At 44.9% G+C, this 16,764-nt stretch overlaps 1 long non-coding RNA gene across 1 annotated transcript; it reads right to left on the bottom strand.

Annotated features, from left to right (window-relative positions):
• Positions 1 to 7,152: 7,152 nt before the first annotated feature.
• On the bottom strand, positions 7,153 to 9,765 carry LOC306810650. The gene is made up of 3 exons (XR_013776506.1): positions 9,689 to 9,765; positions 7,972 to 8,132; positions 7,153 to 7,289 (listed from the first exon to the last, which is right to left on the bottom strand). It is a non-coding gene; the product is annotated as an uncharacterized lncRNA (long non-coding RNA).
• Positions 9,766 to 16,764: the final 6,999 nt, after the last annotated feature.

The raw sequence follows: 16,764 nt of genomic DNA, 5'->3' as shown, positions 1-16,764 counted from the left end.
CTTTCCCACTTATCCCTTTCTTGTTCTTCTCTCCGTGGTCTCCAGACCAACACCCTTGATAAGATTCTTTTCAGAAATAACCCTTCTGCATTAACCCTCTCTGGCTCACAGACCAGCTGTAAGTCCTACCACAGAGAATCCCCTGAAACTGGACATTTCATTAGTCCACGGGAACCAATTTCCACCCCTACCTCCCTCATTGGACAATGCTTTTGTAAACCCTGTCTTTTATCCCTCCCCAGCATTTCTCCAATTTGCAGCTGATCTGTATCCTCCCCCTGAACCTCCCCCATATTTCAAGTGGTGCAACTTGCATTTCTGTCTTTTGCCTGCAAATTCTCCAGAGTAATGAATCCTCTTTTCTCTTATCTAGTAGACCTCCCTCTCCTCCTTGCCCCCTCAGAGCTCAGACTGACAGCCAAAATAGGCCACAGAGCAATTGCTCCAGCCACACCTCAGGTCAATTGCTCCCAGAGTGTGCCCCACTCAGCGAGGGGCCGCAGTGGCAAAGTGAGCGCAGCTCCGGCTGATGCGTCACTCGCTCCCCTTACACAGCTCTACTCTGCCCAAAGATTCCTGCAGTTTTGTTGAAGGGAATAACATAGAAGTGCAATTGGGGTAATAAATTCTACATTCGAAGTAAAAGTCTCTGTCCTTCTATTTCTTCTTTCATTAACAGTCTGGCCTTTCTACAGGAAAGCTTACATCTGATTTATTGTTTAATAACTACACTCATCATGATAAAATACACCTGACAACTGGATCATCAATATCACCAACTCAGTAAATACCTAGCCTTGGAATACCTGGATTGTAAACCATTAAGGAACACTTGATTGCATTCCACCACATTAAAATCAAAAATTTGCATCAAATCAGATGAGAACTGAGTTAAGAGTGTAAATGCCTAAGTGGGGGAAAAAATCCTCTCCAACCCGTAAAAGCATTGATTTCTGTCACGGTGTGACTTGGGTTTACCAATTTTAAATGTTTAGTGTCCTTCAGAGATAGGATTTAGGAGAAAAGACAATGCAGGCTTTAAACTTAAAAAAAAAAGGTACAATAAAAAATTTATTAATTACACAAAAAAAAATAAAATTCAGAATAAGTTTCCTAGATAATTCCCTCGTCCCTTCATTCCACATTTCTTACCAACTACATACAGAGAACACTTCAGTCAGTGATCCACTCATATAATCATTTCCGTTCACTTAAGAGGGAAAAGTTCCTTTTTCTGCTTTAGACTTAGGGGGTGTCTTCACCTTCATAGTCTGCATCCAATGGGGACATACAGAACAATGAATTTTCCTTTCATTCCCCACAGTGTTTTCAGAGTTGTGGTATGGGTTACGATGCACACATGGAGTTCCACTTTTAAAGGCAGGCTGCTGAAAAACAAAATTCTCTTCATCTCCCTCTCTATCAAATGTGTCTGTTCATATTCCAGTCCCAAAACAGAGAGCTCCAATTTCCCAAGGCCAAAAAAAAGCAAAAAGGCAAAAAGGCAAAAAAAAAGTTTTCATCTCAAGCACCCATCCTCCCCAAGTGTATTTCACAGTTCAAAGGAATTTTTGTGAAGTCACAATCCCTTCATAGCCCCACAAAAAAGGTTTTCAGCTACTTATCAGTTGCATCTTTTCAATCTCTTCCCATCAGGAACTTTATCTTCATTCCGCCGCCTTCTGTGGATTCCATGCTTTATCCCTTCTCATATAGGGGAGCTCAGGAGATCAAGAATCTTATTCAGGCATTAAGAAGTTAAAATTGTATCCAGATGGTGAAGAAGCAGGCGGTCACCTGGAGGATTCTTCTGGCACATGGAGAGCCGAGCCGAGCCGGGGCTGGGCTAAGGGTCCCCGCAGAGCCGGGGCCGGCTGGGGGAGCCGGGCTGGGCCCAGACTGAGCCCGGGGCTGGGTGGGGGAGTTGGGCTGGGCCCAGACTGAGCCCGGAGCTGGGCCGGGGCCCCGGCCAGAGCCCCCACTCCTCCGGGGGCCGGAAGCCAGAAGTGCCCCCAGCACTTGATCCACTGTGATTTGTGAAAGCGAAATAACTTTTCATTGGTTTCCCCAGCTGTCCATCACCAAATCAGCTCTCTGATTGGTGCCAGCAGCTCACAGGGGAAGCTCCCAGAGACGGGAGAGTCCCTCCCACTCCCTACCTCATGGAGCCTTCCCTGAGGGGAATCCACCCCTCTCCCAGAGCACCTGAAACCAACACAATTTCCTTTGCCAAATAAAAGGTATATTTAAGCACAGAGACCCCACTATCTTTCTAAATATTAACTATTAAAATTATCTGGATCTTTTTACATTAATCATCTTTTTGTTTCAATTTAACTGTACCAAATTCAAGAGGAATGGAATGTCCTATATCCTTTGAGATTTCCCACTGGAAGTTTCAGCTACAGATGCATGGGGAACTAAACCATGGAAAAATTATTCAGCAAACATTCACATTGCATCAGGGATTTGCTTTTCCACTTGTGCTGCCACGAATTTTCACTCAGCAGCCTGATACTAAATTTGATCCAATGCAAAAGCTGAGGGTTTATTCAAATCAAGTGGGAATGGAGAATGATTTAAAGATACCAAGAACCAATGGGATCCCTGAGAGTCTGGATTCATCACATACTGTCTAAAATTGCCTGATTTGGCAGCAAGATTGACACCAGAGTTCTGTTCACCCTGGGAGGAGGCCAAGGCCTCTGTGACCCAATGCCATTGCTGAGGGAGCTGGACACAGCCCTGAGCCCTGCACAGGAACAAACACACAGACACGTCCTCAGACTGCAGGTGGCAGCAGAATCAAATATCTCTACAGAAAAACAAACCCTTCCAGTTCAACCAACAGCCAGCTGTGCAAAAGGCTTTGGTGAATCCAGAGATGACCTGAGAATTAAAATAATGCAGACACCTGGATGCTGCTCTGGCATTACCAAGTGAAAGCCATGCAGAGGGCTTGGGAAGCATTTCAGAGCAGTTCACACTTTCAGTCACAGAGAGAATTCAGCTGGTTTCAGCCTGTGCTGCTGAGCCAGCCACACAGCCTGGGGTGCCTGCTGCCTGCAGCCAAGCACCAGCAGAGGATGGGGGCTCCTGGTGCTGCTCCTGCTGCTCACAAAGGCCTGGAGCTGGACAAGAGTCACAGTGCTTGGGGAAGGTGTGGCTGTGGTGAAGGTGCATTTCTGAAAACACATCTGTTTGTGAATACAAGAGCAGAAGATCTCATGGAAAATTAGTCTGTGTTCACATGGTTATTGTGCATTCTGAGAGAGAGGAGGAAGATGCTGGCAGAGTGCTTTCTTCCCTTGGAGATGGTTGTCAAAGATGTACAATATTTTCTCATTAAGCAGCCTGTCTGCATTGCCTAAGAGTTTCAGAAAGGAAGGATAGACGAAAAAAATCATGTAAGGCAAGCAAAGAAATTGGTATATTCCAGTTAGAATAATAAACAAAATGCCAGTATTTGTGAAGTTTTCTAGGTATCCCGCCTCTTCCATCTTCTACTGGGCCAACCCTTGCCCCACAAAGGGAGCAGCTTCACGGCCATGAATGTGGGTTCAAGGCTCTGCTGTGACCCTGCCCTGGTGCTGTGACCCATCAGCCTCAGAGGGGCTCTGGAACAGACCTGAGATATCACTGGATGTTGCATCCCAGAGCACGACCTCATGGCAGGCATTATTGGGAAATTCCTTAGCCCTCACACCAATATATCCATTCATCTATTGATGTAACAACAACATGACTCTGGTTTTGTGTGCGTTTGCAAGCACTTGTGCAATTCCTCTTGAAGCAAATTCACACTTGGAAATATAATCCTTTGACTTTCACAAAGTAACAACCAGCATCAATTTATAGGGGATGGAGCAGCTCAGTAACTGAGAGGAGTCAGCCTCAGGTATACACAAGGATCCAAAAACACTGGAGTCCATGGACACAGGATGGAGGGGGAAAGCCTTATGGCAGGCTCAAGAAATGTCTGTACAAGTCTCCACAGAGCCCACCCACCTCTCTCCATGCACATTGCTTTGCAAAACAAACTTCCCTCCTGGATGCATTCAGGGAAATACTCATTCCTAAATTACAGCTGGCTCTGTAGTGGGCAGGGCTGAGAGAGGAAACCACTCTCCTGGAGGCCCTGTCAGCTCATGCCCAAATGTCCCTCAGTGTCCTGGCTGGGACACATCTCTCTGTGCCAGGGAAGCTGCACAGCAATGCTGCAGTCTGGGACTGCTCCCAGGAACAGCATCCCATGGAGGGAAGGCTGAGCCCTGTGATTTCTTGGCTCTGCCAGTGCTTCCCCCTTGTGTCAGAGGCAGGAGTGAGGAAATTCCTGCTGGGCTTATATTGCATAACATAGACACTCCATGGGCACTGTGACAGCAGCCAGGGGAGGAGAGTCCATTCCAGCTGTCAGCCAGTGAAGATCATGAAGAACTGCATGAACAGTGGAGATGAGATCCAGGAGGAAAACCCTTTATGCTTTTTCCATTTAAAGGCGTGGGAGCCACAGGCAACATAAAATTTGTCAGAAGGTACCTTGGCCATGCCGCTGCAGCTGCAACCTCTGAGACTTGATTGCCCATCCTATGAAACTTCCGACCAGTAATGCCAACAAAATGCCAATACACACGCCAACAGCCATGCTAGTACATGTGCAGTCGCTGTTCGTTTCACAGGTGGGAACTTCAGGATTACCTGCAGAGCAGAAGAAATCAGAGCATCCAAGTAAAGCAAGCAGGAGTGCCAAGGAACTGGCCCCATGTGATTCAAAGGGACAAGGAGCTGATGAATGAGAGAACAAAGAGCCTCTCCCTTATATCTTATAGAAGGTACCTGGTACAATGCTCACTTTATGAACATTCAAAGCAAATTGTTGTCACTCCATCACAAGAGATACCTTTGAAAATCAATCTGAAATAACCAACAACAAGTGATGTGAGACCCATCCTTGATGAAATGTTCAAATAAAAGAAATCCACTTTGACTGGATTTTAAAAACCTTCTTGCCCATGAACTAAGGAAGATGACAGGACTTTCTACCGTGAAAGAAATTTCAGTATATAAATGTCACCTTTCGTTGACAAATGTCCTCTTAGTCTGGAGGCAAAGTCTTATTCAGCACTTACAGACAAAGTTAATTCCTGGCAACTTGCTGCACACCCATCAGGTGCCCCCTTCCCTCAGCATCCCTGTGTCTGTCACTAGATAATTCCAGGAACCTGAGCCTCTGGACATCTCTGTCCAGGACTGGTCATGTCCATTTACCAAGGCAAAGTCTCTGGGATGGATGGCTGCAGCATGTGTGGATCCAAGTTATAAATGTACAGGACATCTCCCTGCCCATGGAAAACTCTCTAGACAAACCTATCTCAACAGAAATGGTAACCAAGCACAAGAAGAGATTAACCTGGAATTCCCTCATCAGGAACATCATCTGGCAATGTCTTGAGTTTTGGATATGGCTTTTGGGTGTAGAAGCACTTCAGGTGAGAATAGTATTTCTTGGTATTTGTCTCTGCTTCACAGCAAATAGTCTTTGTCCCAGTACTGATGCCACCTCTTCCATTTTCTGAGAAAGATGAAAGGTAAAAATATATTTATTATACATATGGATCATGTATAAGATCTTCAGGGAAGGGATAAAGATGTTGAAAAGTTTACAAAATTTAAAAAGTGGATCCTGTTGCACAAAGTGTTGGAGATTGCTATGATTGCTATGAGTTGGAGATGTTTCATTCCCTAACAGTGCAATCCAACCATCAAATCATTAGATTTTCTTCTCACCAAAGATGATGACTTCTTCTCGAAATCAATTATTGAAATATTTAAAGAAGGTTTTCACATACAATTAAGAATAACAAAGCATCTATTAAAAGCTTATCATAACCTTTATGCAAGAAAAACCTATTCAAAAATTTTGCAACTGACTTTTACCATAGGACCCAAAAAGGAGGAACAAGCAAGACCAACAGCTCATAAATCTCTTAGGCTCTGGAGCACATCTGCTACCAACCCTGCACCCACTGTGCCATTAGAGAGCTTATTCTTCTTCCAAGAGAATCTGTAAAACTCCCTCCTACCTTCACCTGTACATCCACTCCTCCCCCTCTCAGGGGACACAGACATTCCTGTCTACAGCAAATCCCAGATTTCACCGTCAAAGTTTCAGTGTCACCAAAGTTTTACACAGCAGTGACAGCATGTAGACATTTTGCAGTGGAGACCATAAATACAGGAGAGAAGTATTTTATGGTAGTCAGAAATTAAATACAGGTGAAAATTTTAGGCTAAATAAAGGCATACAAACAAGAGAACTCTTTTTATTTGTTTTCTTCTGTCAGCAAGAAAATTAGAAAGGATGCTCTAACTCCAACAGGAGAGGGGATAAAAGTTGCCCTCAGAGAACCAACTACAGACAGAAAAGTCACTGACTTGGATGGAGCTCAACCAAGTCACACCCTGCAACCTGAGCCACCAGGATGAAGTGCTGCCCTCGTGGAGCCACTTGCTCCATGCACTGACAGGTGTTTGAATCCCTGATTTTGGCAGTTCTGTCAGGATGCTGGAAAGATACTCCTGGGTGTTTATTGAATTGGACAGAAGAGCAGAAAAGAGCAGCTCTTGAGGCAGGACCTGGGTCAGGGTGAGTTCTGGCTGAAGCAGGTGACACTCACAGATTGCAACATGGCACAGAATTTCATCAGGAGAATTCCTGTTGCCAAAAAAGCTTAAAATAAAACTTGCATTTTTAAATCAGAGTAACATGTGTTTATCTGAATGTCTCCTTCTGTAGTTTTAGCTATGTTTGACCTGAAATAACTGAATTTACTTTTCTAATTACTTTATGCCTTTTTTCACAGAAGAAACCCATTCATTTGACTTTATTCACTCATAAACCTTGCTATAGAGCACAGTTCATTTTCCTACCCAGAAATATGTTTTCATTAGTTAAAAACCAGACTCCCAGCACAACATACCTCCAGAATTCAGAGTGCCACAAGAATGTCCTGATACCCCATCTTTCTCCCAGAAGACAATGTAAGTTCCTTTGAGACAGAAATCTGATTCCTCAAAGCAAATTCTGATGTGTGTCGTATTAGTCACCAACTCTATTATTCCATCTGAAAACATCTCAAATTCTGTGTCAGCAATTATTTTAAACTTTTTAAAATTGCTTGCCCAGTCCTTGCATGTGCAGCTGTTACAGTCCCTGCAGCGGTAGACTTCCACTGCTGTAGAATAGTCTACTATCCCTTCAGCAGTGCCAGCAGTGGACATGGCAATATCTAAATCAGAAAACAGAGAAAACAACAACAATTTCTACTAGTTTCTACTCAAAGGTTTAGTGTCAGAGAATAGGATGAGTTTTGGTGCACAAGCTCAGTCATGGATTCAGAGACATTGTCTGACAATGGACATATTTTATACAGTATTGGGGCCAGTTCCCAAGATCATTTAGGTAGAAACATGATAGAATTCCCCCACTGCTTCCACTGTCTTTTTAACTGGGAAGCTGCCAGCTTGGGAAGTAAGTTGAAAGATGTTTCTCTTGCTGAGCTCACCTGTTCTTGCCCTCTTTCCTCACCAAACTCCTTGCCACAGTCCCACCACGTGTCCCTCCAACACCCTGCCACATCCCAAGGCCACTGAAGCTCAGAGCTGCCATTGCCCACTCTGGGTGCAGTGTCCCAGGTGTCCCCCCTCAGACTCTCCTGGCAAAGAGTCACTCCTTTGGGACAGGACTCACCTCACCTGACATCAGAACCACACACCCAGTCACCCCTCCCAGGAGAGGGGACTGTGACAGCTCAAACACATTGACCTTCAGCTCCTTCATTTCTCTTCCCACCTTTCCGGGTTTGTGGTCTTGGTTTTAACTGGGCCCAGCTGAGCTTTCCCCTAGCAGTTCAGAGGAGCTGAGCTGTGCAAGTGCAGGGAAAAGCACAGAGCTCAAACCCAGAGACTCACTGGGATGGGGAGCAGCAAGAGCCAGCAGCAGCAAACCCAAGGGCAGGAGGTGGGGAGAGTCCATGGGGCTCTTTGGGGGCTCAGGTCCAGCAGGGCTGGGGCTCTCCAGATCCTCCACAGTGCCAGGCCAGGCTCAGCAGCCTCCTCCCTCAGTCTTCTCCCTGTGGGCAATGACAGGCAGTGCTCAGCACCCAGTGTCTGTGCTCTCTTGGTGCAGACACAGAGATCACAGCTGGCAGAGCAAATGCCAGAGAGCTGCTGCAGCCCAGGCACGGCCATGGGAGCCAGGCAGAGCAGCCTCACACTGCTCAGCTGCTCCTGCACCCTGCCAGGGCTGCTGCCAGGGCCACACTCACAGCCTGTGCACCTCTGCCTCAGCCACAGCCAAAGACACACCAGGACCTTCTGCAGGGAGGGGAAATCCCTCCTGAGCCTGCTGGGCAGCAGGCTCCGTGCCCACGTCCTCCAGGCACCTCCAGGCACTGGCCCTGCACACACCCCTCAGTGGGAGCAGCAAATCACACCTGCATTTGCTGTCACTGCCAAAACACACCAGAAAACTAACTAAGAAATATGCATTTTGCTGAATGAATGTTTCAGTTGGCCTAAGATGAAATATTTATTGTTGCATCAAATTCTATTTTGAATTTAGGTGATCTGATGGGAACTATCTGTTCAAACAAAATGAACAAACAATAGCTTGGTATTTCTTTTATAGGCATCCTTGGAATTAGCCTAAAGCTAATTTTCAACCATTTTTGTAGTAGTTTTTATCCACAGCTCGAACAAGTTACTGCAGAGACAGAAACCAGCAGGATGTTGTGGTTGAGCTGCAAAAAATCCTAAACGTGAAGCACAATTCAGCTTTCCTCCACCTGATCTGAAAATAATTTCGATAGCAATTTTTCTACAGCAATAAAACATTGACAACTTTTTTTTTTTTTATCTAATTGCAGTACCTTAAGTAGAATGAATTGTTTCATTGGTTTCACTTCTTGTATTTTAAAACCACTGTCGTTAATTACTAATTCTTCGTGTTTTGGTTCTGCTTTGCCTCATTCTAACTCAGAGCTGTGAGGTTGGATTGCTCATTAATCAGGTTGGACCTGGAGAAATGCATGGTCAGATCAGATCTGGAGAAATGCATGGTCAGCTCAGATCTGGAGAAATGCATGCTCAGCTCCAGCTTGGGTGGCAGTTTCTCCTTGGAAAGGAGGAGAGCTGCAGGGATTTCTCCTTCAGCCCTTCTGACAAATTCTCCCTTATATGCAAACATGACAGGATGGCACTTTTGAAATAGAAGACATTGGCAAGACATGCTAAGGAGCTATGAGGAAAAAAAGAATGTTAGTGGATATGGGAACAATAAAAGTAATTAAATGAATAGGAAAATGTTGTTAATACTTTTATTCTATTACTTTTGATGTCCCTCACACATTTACATAAACACACCAACAGGAACCTTTTGGGTTTCTGCATTCACATAATCATGTGGATCACACAGAGCTCTCTGGAAGGTGCCACTGTGGGCTACAGATGTGGTGTTATTTATGCACAAAGATCACCAGCACCAGCAACACATGTTCTTCCCCATGCAGAAAATGTACAGCACACTGATAATTTCACTCCTGCCACAGACATTTCAGTGCCCATTTCTGAGCAAATACTTGAAAACAAGAAACCAAACATTTGAAGGGAACAGGGTAGAGGACAGTACCTCAGAAGCTGTTTGTGCCCAAGGAAGCCTTCATCCCTCTTCCCTTCCATTCTCCCAGTGCTTGTGCAGCCTTTCTAAATCCCAGTTTAGACAACTCCTTTTCCAGAGGGAATGTAGAAGTGAAAGGCATCTCAGAAGAAAAGTTACTTCACAGGCTACCCCCACCTTTAATACAATCCAATGTCATAAGCAACTGTAATTTTTATGTTCACCTCTGGATTTGCAAGTCAGCAGTGCCACAGAACATTGCAAATAAGGTAAGTTCTGTAACTGCACAAATGCAGTTGTAAAGCAAGGAAAAAAAACAATCATACTCCCAAAAACTTCCCAAGAATAATTCCCAAGCAGGACAGCTGGAGTACTTTCAGCAAACAGCATCTTCCCCCTGGGCAGACCTGACCCACAACCAGCCCAGTTGACTTCACCAGCAGGAGAAAGAGAATTTGACAGGAAATCTGTAGAACCCAGTTAGGTCTTTTGATCTTGTTGATAAAAGGATCTATGTGAAGAAATATCATCACCTGAATCTTTCAAGCTTCTTCTTCCTCAGCTTTACCGCAAAGACAAGACAATAAATAATTCCAATATTTACCAAGACAAGAAAGCCTTTTCCACCAGAGCAAATACTCTCAAAGTGAGCATTAAACTTGCCACCCAGAAAGCCAATTATATTTTACACATCTACTTAACAAGTAGAAAGAGCAACAATTTCTAAGGAAAGAGATTGGTTCTAAGACAGGAGCACTTAGAGAAGACAGTCTGAGCACCTCACACATTGTTTGTGCCCAACAAAGCCTTCATGGCTCTTCCCTTCTCCCAGTACCTGTGCAGCCTTTCCAAATCCCAGTTTATTCAGCTCCTCTTCCAGAGCCCTGACCAGGAGTGAAGAAAGTCACTTGGATCCCAGAGGAAAAGCAGGATACTGGCTCCTCCCCTCTTTAATGGAACTTGATGTAATTAGTGCCTACTTAGAGCACAGGTTAGCAGGGCCACAGAGCATTGGACACCAGGAAAGTCTGTGCTGATGTGTGTTACTCTGTAGGAGGGAAAACATGAAAAATCCCACCACACGCCCAAAATCTTCCCAGGAACCTGATTGGAAGTACCTGGCAGTCACCCTGTCCCCCAGGTACTGCAGCAGTGATGTGAAGTGACTGGGTTTGGGATCTGCTCCCCAGTCTGCACTGCCTGCACATGCAAGGACTCCCTGGCTCTGTAAGCACAGGGTACAGATGAGGACAGGATCTGCTGCTTTATTCTCTCTTTTTTTGGGTGGGGTTTCATTGGGGTGGCATAAGACAAATCAAAATATGAAAGCAGATTTTAACTGTCAGCAAATGCAGCACAAATTACAACAGGGAAGTGATCTGGAGAGTGCCTGACCCTCTCCTTTCCCCTCTTCCCTACAACTCCATATCTCTCCACAGAGCCATATGATTTTTTTGCTTTGACTTGGACTCTGCTTTTGGCCTCTACCTTTGCCCTTGAAACACAGAACCATTTTTTCTTTTATTGTCACTCCTTGCAAGCTGTGCCCCAGCCAGTCACAAGCAGCAGTCCCATCCCTGGGCTGCCATGAACTGTAGCTGGATCTTTGAGTAGGAATGTTTCCTCCCACTCCACAGGTCACCATTTTACCACACCACTCTCTTCCAGCCTTTTAAACAGGGTCTTCACAGGCAGATTCTCTTCCCAACAAACTTGTGCCACTCACAAGAACTGGGATTGCTGCAGATTCACAGGGACTAAAAGCAATGGGAGCAGACATCCCATGGGCTGAGCTGCTGAGCTCACCCTGAGCTGACCCATCACTCACTGCACATTCCCTGTCATCTGAAACAACCTGGGACTCCTCCTGGAAAATCCACTTGCTCTTAGAGAAGGAAATCATGCCTGACAGGGCGGTCTCCAGCTCAATCAGTTTCCTGAAGAAACCAACAGAATCTCAGTGCTTGATGTCATCTCCGAGCACATGGCGCCAGAAATCCTCTGACGTGCAGATAAGGGAAAAAACACCAGTGCCACTCCCCTGTCACAGCAGGCACCAGGGCTGTGCCAGTGACAGGAGTCATGCAACCCCAGTCCAAAGTCCCTCAGCACAGCACCCCAGGTAGGAGACAACAGCCCTTGCCCCACGAATCAACACCTGCCCTGTTTCTCTGGGGCATCACCTGCTGATCCTGGTTCTTCACTGCAAGTGCTCTCAAAGCACAGCCAGGAACTGGGGAAAGGCAATGCACTGCACTCCCTGTTGGAGAGCTGAACCCCTGCTCTTGCAGAACAAGGAGGGAGCCCTGTGCAGGCACTGCTGCACCCCAGCCCCATCCCAGGGATCTCCTCAGGGAAACTGGCAGTGCCTGTGCTGGTGCTGGCAGAGCTCTCTGCATCTTTGGCTGCTCTGAGCAAGAGCAGAGCCTTGGCAGCTGGGAGGGGCTCAACAGGAACCCCTGAACTCACTGCACAGGAATCCAGGAATTTCATGGAAACAGCAATGGTCATTTACTAACTCCACATCTTTGCCAAATGGACCACTGAGAAAAAAGAGTTGCCCAGCAATTAAATGTTCATTTTCTGAAGCAGTAATTGAGCAAGTTGTTAGTCTCCTTCCCAAGCACTGACAGATATTTTCTTGACTGTTCACTTGTTTCACCTAAGAATAAGAATTGGAATTCAAATTGGAATATTGGAGTTCCTCTTGGCCTGTCCATATCAAAGTACTTTTCAAAACCAGCTCCTCCACCAACAGAACCACTCTGCCAGGCTGCACCTCAGTCTCCCTATGTTGGACATGTCATTTCTTGGCTGCCCTGGCACCTGTAGTGCCTTTCATGCCCATTGACCTGAGCAGCTCAGCAGCTTCCCAACCTCCAAAGGCCTTGGCAAAAGAGGGGCTGCTGTCACTCACACAGAACATTTAGTTCTCTCTGTAGATTCTGAGAATGATCGTATCAGTTCTCAAAACACAAACTTCACTAAAATTATGCTGATAATTGAAGCTGGTGTCAGATCTAAATCAGGAATGCAAAGGTAAGAAAAAGTTGCAGAGAATAGAAAAAAATACACTTTTTTGGGTTTTTTTAAGGAGCATTTAATATCATCAGGAAACATTATAATACATTATATGTGGAATAATTTTTGCAAGCATAGTAATTGTACAGGCATTCCTCATTGTCTTGGTTTTGATAAACTATCCCTTACTCCTCAATTCTCTGTCTCATACAGATAATACAGATTTTCTTGAAGAGGATTGCAGAAGGTGTAAGTGCAGGCTATAGTAAGATTACAAATGTATAATGAGACCCTTGGAGTTCTCCAATGACCCCAATATCCAAAGAAACTAATCAAGAAGTACTTGTGCAATAAAGAGCCGGGATCAGAGGAATCAAATGGGAAACACCTGCTCCCAGTGTTTGAGATCTGTTAAAACACCACCATCAAGAGGATCAGTACAATGCAGATGTGATATTAAGCACCAGCACAACAGAGTTTGTTGGCAAGGTACACTCTACTACTGACTGCAGGGTTCAGACACGTTGAGGAAAAAACCAAGCAACAAACAAAATCCAGTCAATCAAAGCAGAAATGAACTGAGAACTGTGCGTGTATGTATCTGTCTGTGTGAGTGTGTGTTTGGCTGCTTGTGACAAAAGGACAGTGAGGGCAAGGATAAGAAGGAATGTGATCTAAAACCTTAGCACTGAAAGTGAACAGAAATGATACCTTCAATGTAACAATTTAGCAAAGGAATAACACTTTAAAGCATTTAACCTAGCTTATATGATACAGCTTCATAATTTAGTAGTATACTACCTCTTAACCACACCTGTATAAAACTTACTTACAGGCCGAACTTCCTCAGATATCTCAGTGTTTGGGTTTGAAAGACAGGTGTCTGCTAAGAAAGACAGGAGCCTTTCTTTGAAATGGAAAATGTAAATCCCCTCCCTCCAAATTATGCTAATTTTGAAATTATGGGGCTCTCAAGGAAAGATATCGGAAAAGGAATAACACTTCTTTATGAGGAAAAAATTAAAATAAAAATACAGTATTACAAAGAACCATCCCACACAATGCCAGAGTCAGAATCCAAGCTGACACCTGTCAATCAGTCAGGGTGGTGGCAGCTGTCCCATTCAATGGTGGCTGCATCCTCCTGCAGTGGCAGATGTGGTTCAGCTGGAGCAGTGCTCCTGGAGACGGTGCAGTTTCCTCTGAAGGTCCAGGGATGATGTGGAAAGGTCCAATTTTCCTCTGGAATCCATTGGAAAAAGGCTGCTCTGGTTTTCAAAATCTCAGTTTTTATCTAGGTAAGCTTGTCGCCTCCCCCTGGCTGGAGCATCTACCAAAGGAATAATGTCATTTTATCAGTCATGCAATGGGACTTAATGGCTCATTAAGAGAAGATTTCTCCTGGAGAAAGGATGGGTCATGGAAAAGATCACGGCCCAACCTGGTTTGAACAGATGGCCCATTAGCAGAGAATATCTCCTCCAGAGACAAGGATCACTGCCCCACCTGGTTTAGCACATGGTGATAGAATAGAAACTTTTGGTCAGCTCGTGTATTGCAACCCAAGACACTCAGGTACTCAACCATCAAAGAGAGCAGCATTTCTCCCATGCCAAAGCATCTGCACACAGACATAAAGGGTCAGTGCAAGGTGCCTGTGAGAAGTTCCCCTCAGAGGTGGGGAAATGCTCACTCTGGATGATTTTGTGACTCCCCAATTAAACAGTGGGGATCAGCCCAGGATCCATCTGTGTTTGGAGATCCACCAAGAGCAGCAAACAGGAGAGATCCCAGCTCAGAGAGGCCCCATTCAGAGACAGGTCACTGCTCCAGGAGAGCCCCAAGGGTCTCGTTTTTCACCACTGTTCATAGGGGCACAAGAGAGGGGCTTTAGTCACAACAGTGTTTCATCCTGGCCCCTTTTTGCACTGGCAAACGTTCTTTGCAAGGGTGAGAACAGGGATGTTGTGCCATTCAGACCAGAAAAATCATTGCCAAGGCTGCTCCCCAAGAAACCAGGCGCACCTTGGACAGCAGCAGTGCCTGGGAGCAGACAGAGTTTCTGATAAACTGCAGAGCAGCTCAGCCAGGGGCTGCTCATCCAGGCCGAGGCCAAACGAGCATTTCTCAGATCAAAGCACAGCCTGGAAAAGGGGGATGCACCCCCACACAATGAATAGCCAGGGTTTAAGATAAAACTTGATTGTGGATTTTAGGAGACCTCAAATGAAATAACAGCAATCAAATTACGCCTTTTGGCGAGGCAGGCCTCTTAGTATTCTTTGGGTTTTTTTTTATCCATAAGACAAAATGAGATGATCTTTTAGATCACTTCCAACACAAATCATTCCATGATCCTGTGATTAAAAATATTCACCTCTATGTGTATAATGATAGAAAAATGCACTTCTTGAGGACAAACACTGTAGATTTTTAAAGCAAATTCTCAATGCTTTTACTGCGATTTCCATCAGCACAACACAAATCCAAAGGGGCAAAGATGAACAGTTGGTGGGGATGTCCCCAGTCATCACAATCTGCATAATCACCCACAGAAATAAGAGATATGAATGAAAGAGTGTTCGAGAGAGACATCAAGATCAGTCTATGACTTGTGTTGCCTGTGTGACATTACTGAGGTGCTCTCAAAGCATGTCCAGCTCTTTGGCTTCAACTGCTGTTAGAGAGTAGAAATTAAATCTACACACCATTGAACCTGAACACCTCTGCTAACACAATGCCATTTCCAAAGAAAAACTTTCCCACTTGCAGCAATGTGTTTCTGGTTAATGATATTTTCTGCCCAATTTAATGGTTTGGTCCATATTATTCCCTCCTATCCACCTTGCCAATCTATCCTGAATTCCCTGTCAATCCCACTTTGTGCCAACCCACTTGTCCTGGTTTGGAGGACAGATGTCTGCCAATAAAGGCAGAAGCTTCTCTTTGAAATGGAAAATGTAAACACCCTCCCTCCAAATTATGATAATTTTGAAATTAAGGGGCTCTCAGGAAAAGATATGGGAATTAGAAATAACAGTTTTTTACTAGGAAAATTAAAATGGAAATATAGTGTAACAAAAGAATATTCCCAATCTTGACAGAATCAGAATCCAAGATGACACCCCATCAGTCACTCAGGGTGTTGGCAGCAGTCCTGTTAAATGGTGACTCCATCCTCCTGCAGTGGCAGATGTGGTTCAGCTGGAGCAGTACTCCTGGAGAAGGTGCAGTTTTCCTCTGAAGGTCCAGGGATGATGTGGGAAGGTCTGGATTTCCTCTGGAATCCAGTGGAAAGAAGGTACCTTGGTGTCCAAAATCTCAGTTTTTATCTGGGTAGGAAAGGCTTGGCTCCTGCCCTGGCTGGAGCATCTCCCATGGGATGATATAATTTTATCAGTCATTCACTGGAACACAATGACCATGAACAGGAGATATCTCCTGGAGAGAGGATGGGCTGTGGAAAAGGTAGATTTGATTGCCCCAGCTGGTTCAAAGATGGCGCATTAGCAGATAATATGTTCCACGGAGAGAAGGAATCACTACCCCACCTGTCTTTACCAGATGGTGATAGAATACACATTTCTGGCCACATCAACCCAACACAGCCCTGCTTGGAATTCCCCTTTGGGAACTGTCCCTGTTGAGCCAGGCACGACATACAAATGGATGCACATTTCAGAAGGCTATTATCCCATTTATTATAACAGCATGCTGTCTCTTATACACTCTGCAATGTTTACAATTTGTTCAATGGTTACAATAGATCAACATAACATTGATTGGTGTAAAACCATCTACACCTCTGTTTTTCCCAAAGACTTTTCTAAAAATTACTTCTCCCAGCTGCAGGTTTTCTTTCCCACTTATCCCTTTCTCATTCTTCTCTCTGTGGTCTCCAGACCAACACCCTTGATAATATTCTTTTCAGAAATAACCCTTCTGCATTAACCCTCTCTGGCTCACAGACCAGCTGTAAGTCCTACCACAGAGAATCCCCTGAAACTGGACATTTCATTAATCCATGGGAACCACTTTCCACCCCTAGCTCCCTCATTGGACAATGC

Source organism: Erithacus rubecula (assembly GCF_903797595.1).
Source record: "Erithacus rubecula genome assembly, chromosome: 20".
NCBI classification, from domain to species: Eukaryota; Metazoa; Chordata; class Aves; order Passeriformes; family Muscicapidae; genus Erithacus; species Erithacus rubecula.
Note: the sequence above shows the minus strand (reverse complement) of the source record. Positions and strands in the feature narration are given on the sequence as shown.